Genomic DNA, 7850 nt, shown 5'->3' with positions numbered 1-7850 from the left:
AACGTAGTGTGAAAGCAGCCTAAGGCTGCTTTCACACTACGTTTTTTTAACATGCCTCATGAACATTTTTTTGCTGCAAAAGCGGATCCTGTTTTTGCAAAGAAAAACGCATGCAAACGCATGTGTTATTTTACTGGATCCTGTCACTTGAAGCTTATGAGCGGGCATTGGAGTCATGTGATTGGGAGTGAGGGGAACTGAACGTGATAGACTTGAAATTCAGACGCAGCTGGGGGCAAGAGAAAGAGGAGAGAGAGAGGAGAGAAAGGAGAGAGAGGGAGGCGAGAGAATAGAGGAGAGAGGAAAAAAGAGAGGAGAGGAGAGAGACTGAGAGTGGAAGAAGAGAGTGAGAGAGAGAGACTGATCACGCCAGGCTGTTTTTTGGCCAAACAGGATCCTGTTTATCAGCATACCACCATTCACATGCATGCGTTTGCATGCTGTTTAGTCAGGATCCAGCGACTTGCAGTATTTGGACGCAGCTCAAAAATGCTACAAGTAGCGTTTTTGAAAAAAAGTTAAAAAAACTGCAAGTCGCTGGATCCTGACTAAACCGCATGCAAACGCATGTTGACGCAAGTCCATTGCAAATGCATTGAAATGAAAACGCATTTGCACTGGATCCGTTTTTGCGTTAAAAAAACATTCAGGGCGCATGTTAAAAAAAAATGTAGCGTTAAAGCAGCCTTAGATGATAGTATGTTCTATCCCCTGTATAATCTATTTACATATGATCCCTTCTGTATGATTTGAAATAATATGACATTTATCACACCAAGGGCTCTGGTTACTAATATGGAATATATAGTTGCGTTTAATCAGTGTCATTAAATACTCTGTTAGCACATTGCATTTACATTCCCAGATCCTTTGATGTAAATCTACCATAGGTGGTCATTTTTGTGCATATTTCAGTTTGTAATCCTTGAGCTATTTATATTACTTCCGATATACTTAGCATTTGCAATTTTTTATATAATCTGTGCCTGCCTGGATTACCATTTTCCGGTATTGTAATTTATACTTTTATTAATATCTATGTATACTTTAACATTTAGCAATTACACTTGCTGTGGGAATTGTGTGCCCTTTTCCTGACCTGTGTGGTCACATTTTTCACCCCCACTGTATCACCTTCTATAACTTAATAAACAATTTTTTGCATTAATGTGATGTCTGATCGCTTTTTCTTGTTTTATCATTAGCTGACGTCAGACATACTGGCTGATGTCAGTTGACATCTCCTAGAAATTCCAATGCTGTGGGCTGAGAGAGGCAGATAAAACCGGTGGGGTCTAGTGCAGGACTGACAGAGGAAGCCACCTGAAAACGGTGCTGTGTTGGGCGAGTACCAGGGGAAAAGCCTAGCAGTGTGAGGGACCCTGAGTGAGGGTCGGAGGCAAGGCGAGACAGAGAAGGGGTGAAAGAACCAGTTCGGTACACCCCAGAGGAAACTACCCGGACACCGGGTTTAGTCAGGCCCAGCAGAAAAGTCCGGAAGGCAAGGGGGACTTCAGTCTCCCAGCACAGAAACACTTGTTGCACAGCCATCAATAGAGCCAGGGACCTCAGCAGAGATAGTGGTGCCCAGCAGAACAGTTCATTAAGCCTGCTATACAACTGAGAGACACAGGAGAGGTCAGGGCCAGGCTTAAAACAGCCCAGGACTTTACCAGACATACAGCAATAAGGAGGCCTCGAAACTCACAGATGTGGAAATCCCAACTGCCACCTGACCACCCGGACAGTACCCTGGACTTATCCCTGCTAACATCAGTAAAGATGCAGAAGGAAAGACCCGGTGTGTGTGTGACAGTTATTGCTATCCAAGGTCCTGCTCTCACTACAGACTGTGTTTGCCTGAACATGGAGAGCCACATCTTAGCGGCCTTGAAGAGACCGATATCAAGACTTGTGTGGTAAGCTGTCTCCCTGTGTGTGAAATCTCGATATTTTCCAAAGGCCTGGGGCACATCGCTCCACTTTCAGGGAGCATTACACACTAGCTCCTTCATCATCACCCCGGAGGTCTGCAAGCAGCGTTGGTAACATTACCGAGAGCCGTAGGTGGCGTCACAAGACACTTATTTTATTTAGTTTTACTATTGTTTTTATCAGACTTCTTTTAACTGCCACCAGGGCCACGGGACCAGGCGCAGCCACCTGTGACAATCCCCCGAAACCTAAAACCCTGAGACCGGGTACCCCACGGCCCTGGGTCAGGCAGCTCCACCGGGCAAGAGAGAGGGAGGACACCTCCGCTGCAGCCTGGGAACAAGAGCGTACAGTAATACTGCAGTGGAAGCTGGCAGGTGAGAGAGAGGGCACCCCCGCTGGCCTGGGAGTGGGGACGTGTGGGGATACCGCCTTTGGGCAAGGACCGGGCGCTACACCTCTCTGTCGCAATTGTATTATTAAAATCCCCAAGGAGCAGGAAAGGCAAAGCAGGAGCCTGCGCTGCAAAAGTAAGAGCTTCCTGCAGAACTTTTCTTGAGTATGGCGGTGGAATGTACACTGCCACTCTGATATATGGAACGCCAATCAACTGTGCCAATAGACAGACATACCTCTCTTTTTCATCTATTTTGACTGACTGACATACAAAAGGTACATTTCAGTGTACTAGCAGGCTGACCCCCTCTAGCATAGTTTGAGTTAGTAGAGAGAACGTGATTACCAAAATTTGTGAATAAGAATAGCAATGGTAATAAAATATAACTTTTAATGAGTGTTATTAAAATGACTCAAGGTCCAACAAATATCATCACCTAGTGATCACTAGTACTACAAATAAATATATATTAGCACCCTGAGAAAAGCAAAATGCAGTTTATGGGAGATAGGGGACTTCAATTAAACAACTAGTACCCCCTCTTCCTTCTCATAGGTCTTCAACCCATACACTCACTCGCAAATTGATGTCATATGTATAATACGATCAAAAATTGCACACAGATAAAGTGCCTTTGTGCATTGAACCATACAAAGTGCCTTTGTGCAATAAATTACAATTATTGGTGGAAGTGATGTACGTGCTTACTAACCAGCCCCACTGCTGACAAAATATACTGCTATTACCTCTAGAAAGATGAGGGGGGGCAGGGTTATGGGGTACTCGATCCCAGGAGGTGTATAGCTGGGGAAATCTCACTTGGTGGCCATTGCCTTGGATGCTTTTTAAAAGGGGGGAATATTTACATGGGAATTTGAAAGAAAGTTTATACGTGACGCCACTTGCGGTTTGCGGCTATGTGGATGGAGCCGCCGCTGCACAGTTCTTGCTACAGGGGCTGATGTTGGTGGCAGCCGGGATGTTAGGTCCTCTGCAAGCAGGGCCAGGCCCCAGAGGGTAGGTGATGGAGATGGGTGTAGAAAGAAGTTAGGGCACACAAGGGGTTGCAATGTAACTGGTTCCTTTACTCAGTAAGATGGAAACTGGTCACCCGAGGAACGCTGGTTTTGATTGCTGATCCCCTTAGTCCTAATGCCGGTTTAGTGACCTGGTAGTTTCTTTCCCCTGCACCTGTCTTTGGTTGGTATTTCCCCGTGGCTTGGAGCGGCTGGGGGTCCCCCCCTGGTAGTCTCTTAACGGAAGTCCGTATGACGGTAGCGTGAACCCTGTGGAGACGGAGTCTCTGGTCCTATTCCTCGGTTCTCCTGTTGCTACTGTGTCCCGAACTTCAAGGTCAGTGAGGTCCTTGATGGTCCCCTCACTGTACAGATTTTATCAGGTCTGCCTGGAGCGTTTGCCTGACCTAGGATTCTGTATCCCGTTGGTGCTGTGGTTCCGGGAGCACCCAACCGCCTGGGCCCTAAGGACACTGTCACACCCCTGTCAGTGCTTCCATTTGCTCCCTCCGTCGCCAACTCACTCTCTGTCTCTTCTCTGACTGTCCATTGTCTGCCCCTCCCACCTGGTCACCTAGTGGACTGGATCGGCTCCACCTCTAAGCGGCCATCCTTAGGTCCAACCCTAGTGTGGTACCAGTTTATGGGGAATTTGGGGAAAAACAGGGATTAACTGGAATGTTTTGTTGTTACTGGCACTGGTCTTCTGGGTCCCTGTGGGTAGGCCCTGCATGCTGGTGGGGATACAGAACCTTGTAGCTCCCTGATGGCTTCAGGGGCGCTACATTTCCCCTTTGTTAATTCTAGCTTGTCCTCAGGCTGCAAAGTGATACAGGTTACCACTTTTATTTTGCATATTAAACATCAACGTCCTTCCTACGCAAGGGAGGTTCTGGCTTTAACAGTGCAACTGGAGTACCCCTTTCCCTTCACCAACCACCCAAAGGTCCTGGTCCCAAAACTCTCTAGGAGGCAGGTTACAGTTTTCTCTGGTGATCAGGTCTCGGCCGCCTCTGCCGCAGACCTTTCCTGCATCCATCCTCTCCTTGGTGGCAGTGTCAATTAGGGTCCACTGGTAAGGTTGTACTCTGATGCTACACAACTGGTGCAACTATTTACAGGGTAAAGTTTTTCACTGCTGCCAGTCCTGCAGTCTGGGTCCATTTTTATCAATTATGCAAAACCAGTTAATGCAACATTTTTAAACTTTTATTTTCTATATTTAAACTGGAACAATCAACAAAAGGAACATTTTGGGTAGCTTAGCAGGTTATAGCTACCAGGGAACTGGAAAGGGGCCATCTGGATCAATTGGCCTCCTGGGATCAGCACTCACAGTCTGGGTACACTGGTCCCGTGCATCTCTACTGCCTCCTGGTGGCAGCTGGGGAACTGGTGCTGTAGTAGGAGCGGGAGCTGGTTTCTCTGCAACGACTTCCACATCAAACTACGTACCAGACCCGCTCCCCATGGTGACGGGTGTATTTAACTTTGTCTCCTACGTGCAGGTCTCGATTGGGGTGTCCTTTGGGGAGATGGGGTCTCACATCCCGGTGGGAGATGAAGACTCCTTCTTTCAAGCCGGGTTCCGCAATGAAACCCCATTCCCTTTTTAGGTTAAAGCGTTCCACCACCCCATGGTACAGCAGACCCCGTACTCGGCAGCTGGCACGCCGCAGGCGCTACTTCTCCTGGAGGTCCCTGGCCTCCGCCTGTGCCCGCTGCTCCTGCTCTCAGGCTAGCATGGTGATGATGGCCTGACAAGCCCCGCGGGTGTCCTCCTCAACACGGGCCCGCTCCCAGGTGACGACCGCTGCTCTCCCACTACCTGGTTCAGGGTAGCTCGCTGCTGGGTCCCCGACAGCGACTGAGCACAGTACCTGGGAGTAGACATCAGCAATGGCGGCAGCCTCCTCTGCGGCTCCTTATGATGCTGCAGCCTGGTCTGTCGTCACTGGGTCAGAAGGCGGTGTTACTTGATCCTTCTCCGCTGGAGATGGTGATGCGGCCGGGTCTGATCTGGCTGGGGAAGTCTGTACCACTTGGTTCTTCTCCTCCGGAGAAGGTGATGTAACCAGTTCAGGTCTCACTGGATCTTGCGGTGATGTGGCATGGTCAAGGGTGGACTCCAGCATACTGCTTGGTGCGTCCAGGACAAGCGGCTCCCGACTCTCATGGGCCTGCATGTTCAACACGAACCCCATAATTTCTGCTTGCACTCCTCGATGCGCCGAAGTTGCTGCTCTTGCATGGTCCAGTACAGCCATTGGACCTCTGCCTCCAGCCTCTCCGCTGTCCAGGCCCCTGGGTGACCTGGTGCACTTGCACGATCCTCTGGTGCAGACATAGTGTTACTGGTAACAGTCCTGGAGGCATTCTGGAGCAGGGCCTCCGAGCTTCCTGCTTCCGGTTTAGTTTCACATTCTGGACACTCCCAGGGGCCATATCCTTCGCTTCGTGCCTTTTTCACTGCTGTGGTGCAGTCACTTTTTATACCAAAAATGGCGGCGGTTTCACTCGTAGTAAAACACAGTCCATAGGGCGTGGCCTGGACCTCATGTAGAAAGGAAGCAGCGTGGGTGAACTCCTGCCTGGATCCTGAATTATCCTGCACACCGGCCTTGCTGACAGGCACTACCGACCCTGGAGGGCTGCAACACTACTTATAACACCCGGGGAAGCGAGCACAGCCAGGATATGCCGACCCGCAGCAGCAATAAAAGGGACAGAGACGCGCAGGAGCATGCCTCTGAAGAATCCAATATGGCACCGCCGGCATCCACACCATCCCGAGCTGGAGCAGTGGGAGTAGCAAGCAGGTTGGAGCGGTTTGCCAGAGTGGCCCCTGGCACAGAGCCTACCTGCAACGAGGCACCCGATAGCAGCGCTGAACGGGCCCTGGAGCAGGGAGAAAACATACCCGACGGTGAGACTGTGAGTACCCTGGGCCCTGCATGTTCAGCAGCACAAGGTATGCAGTCACAGAGACCTGCGCTGGCAGAGGGAGGAGGGGGAGATGTGGAGCAAACAACACCTGTTTTCACTGAGGCCATACTGAGAGACATTCTGGCAGCAATTAACTCTTGCAATACCACATTGGCCACTCTAAGCAGCCAGATGGGAACTGTCACCTCAGATATGGCCTGTATTAAACGTGAGCTGCAAGGAGTGACTGTCAGAATGGGGGAGCTGGAGGAAAGAGTGAGTACAACAGAGGATCAATTACCACCAATGTCACGAGAGCTGGGAAAGGCCACGCAAAATATCTCCACACTGCTAAACAAGGTGGATGATTTGGAAAATCGCTCCCGCAGAAGTAATTTGAGACTGGTGGGGGTCCCAGAGAGGATGGAGGGCAATGACCCACTGAATTTCTTTGAAAAATGGCTTAAAGACACCATGGGAAAAGACATACTATCCTCTTTCTTCACCATTGAAAGGGCGCACAGGGTCCCTGCACGTGCCCCACAGCCGGGAGCACCCCCACGTCCTATTCTGATTAAACTACTGCACTATAAAGATAGGGACACTATCCTGTGCAGAGCCAGAGATATCAAAGAACTTGCAATTGATGGGAGGAAGATATCAATATTTCCTGATTTCTCCATGGAAGTGCAACGTAAAAGAGCGCAATTTATTGAGATCAAAAAAACGCCTGCACAACCTACAAGTGCCATACTCCATGATGTACCCTGCTAAGCTGCGGATTGCTGCGAACGGAGAGACTCATTTTTTTGATACGGCTGGGGCGGCATTGTCTTGGCTGGATATCAATGAGAGATCCCTGAGGAGGAAGAATACCTGAGATTTCCCTTTCTGCCGCCAGGCGTTGTTTTTGTCTGGGACGCTATGCTGGTGAGCTCATTACAGTTAAATTCATCTAGGATCCAGGACGGGAGACGGCCGGTTCATTGTGGACACACGCTGCACTAGCGAGTTGTGGACCCCCCTCCCTGCATGGACTTGGGGCGTATTTTTAGCCCTGATGCTCTCTATTTGGGAGAAATGTGTAAGATACACTTGATTTTGAGGGCAGGGGCACTGCGCACTGGTGTGCGGAGCCCTATCTCTCTCCTTGTTTTTCTTGTTTACTGTTGTATGATGCAATATGTTTGGGAAGTGTGGTGTGCCTCAGTCGTGTCGCTCAACCTAATGTTTTTGAGAATCGGTGGAGAACGCCTCTCTCCTCCAGGTATGAAGTATCTGTCCGGATCATATCTTAGTCTACGCTTATGGCGACATCTTTAAATATTGTAGCGTGGAATGTTAGAGGGCTCGGAGATGCGAACAAAAGATGTGCTATATTCACTCACCTACAGAAATTTTTACCGGCTATTTTATGTCTCTCCGAGACCCACATGGTCAGGGATAATGTTCATTGGCTGAGGAAGGGATGGATCGCGCATGAATATCATTCCACATACTCGACCCATGCACGGGGTGTGAGTGTGTTGGTGCACAAATCCATCCCGTTCTCATGTACCAAATCAGTGATTGACCCG

At 49.5% G+C, this 7850-nt stretch overlaps 1 protein-coding gene across 2 annotated transcripts in view; it reads left to right on the top strand.

The window, feature by feature from the left end:
• The window catches only part of LOC142257625 (uncharacterized), a 481515-nt gene that overhangs the window by 75244 nt on the left and 398421 nt on the right, over positions 1-7850 (top strand). The gene's annotated exons all lie outside the window — the stretch shown is intronic.

The sequence above is a fragment of the Anomaloglossus baeobatrachus genome, chromosome 1, assembly GCF_048569485.1.
Source record: "Anomaloglossus baeobatrachus isolate aAnoBae1 chromosome 1, aAnoBae1.hap1, whole genome shotgun sequence".
Taxonomy (NCBI): Eukaryota; Metazoa; Chordata; class Amphibia; order Anura; family Aromobatidae; genus Anomaloglossus; species Anomaloglossus baeobatrachus.
Note: the sequence above shows the minus strand (reverse complement) of the source record. Positions and strands in the feature narration are given on the sequence as shown.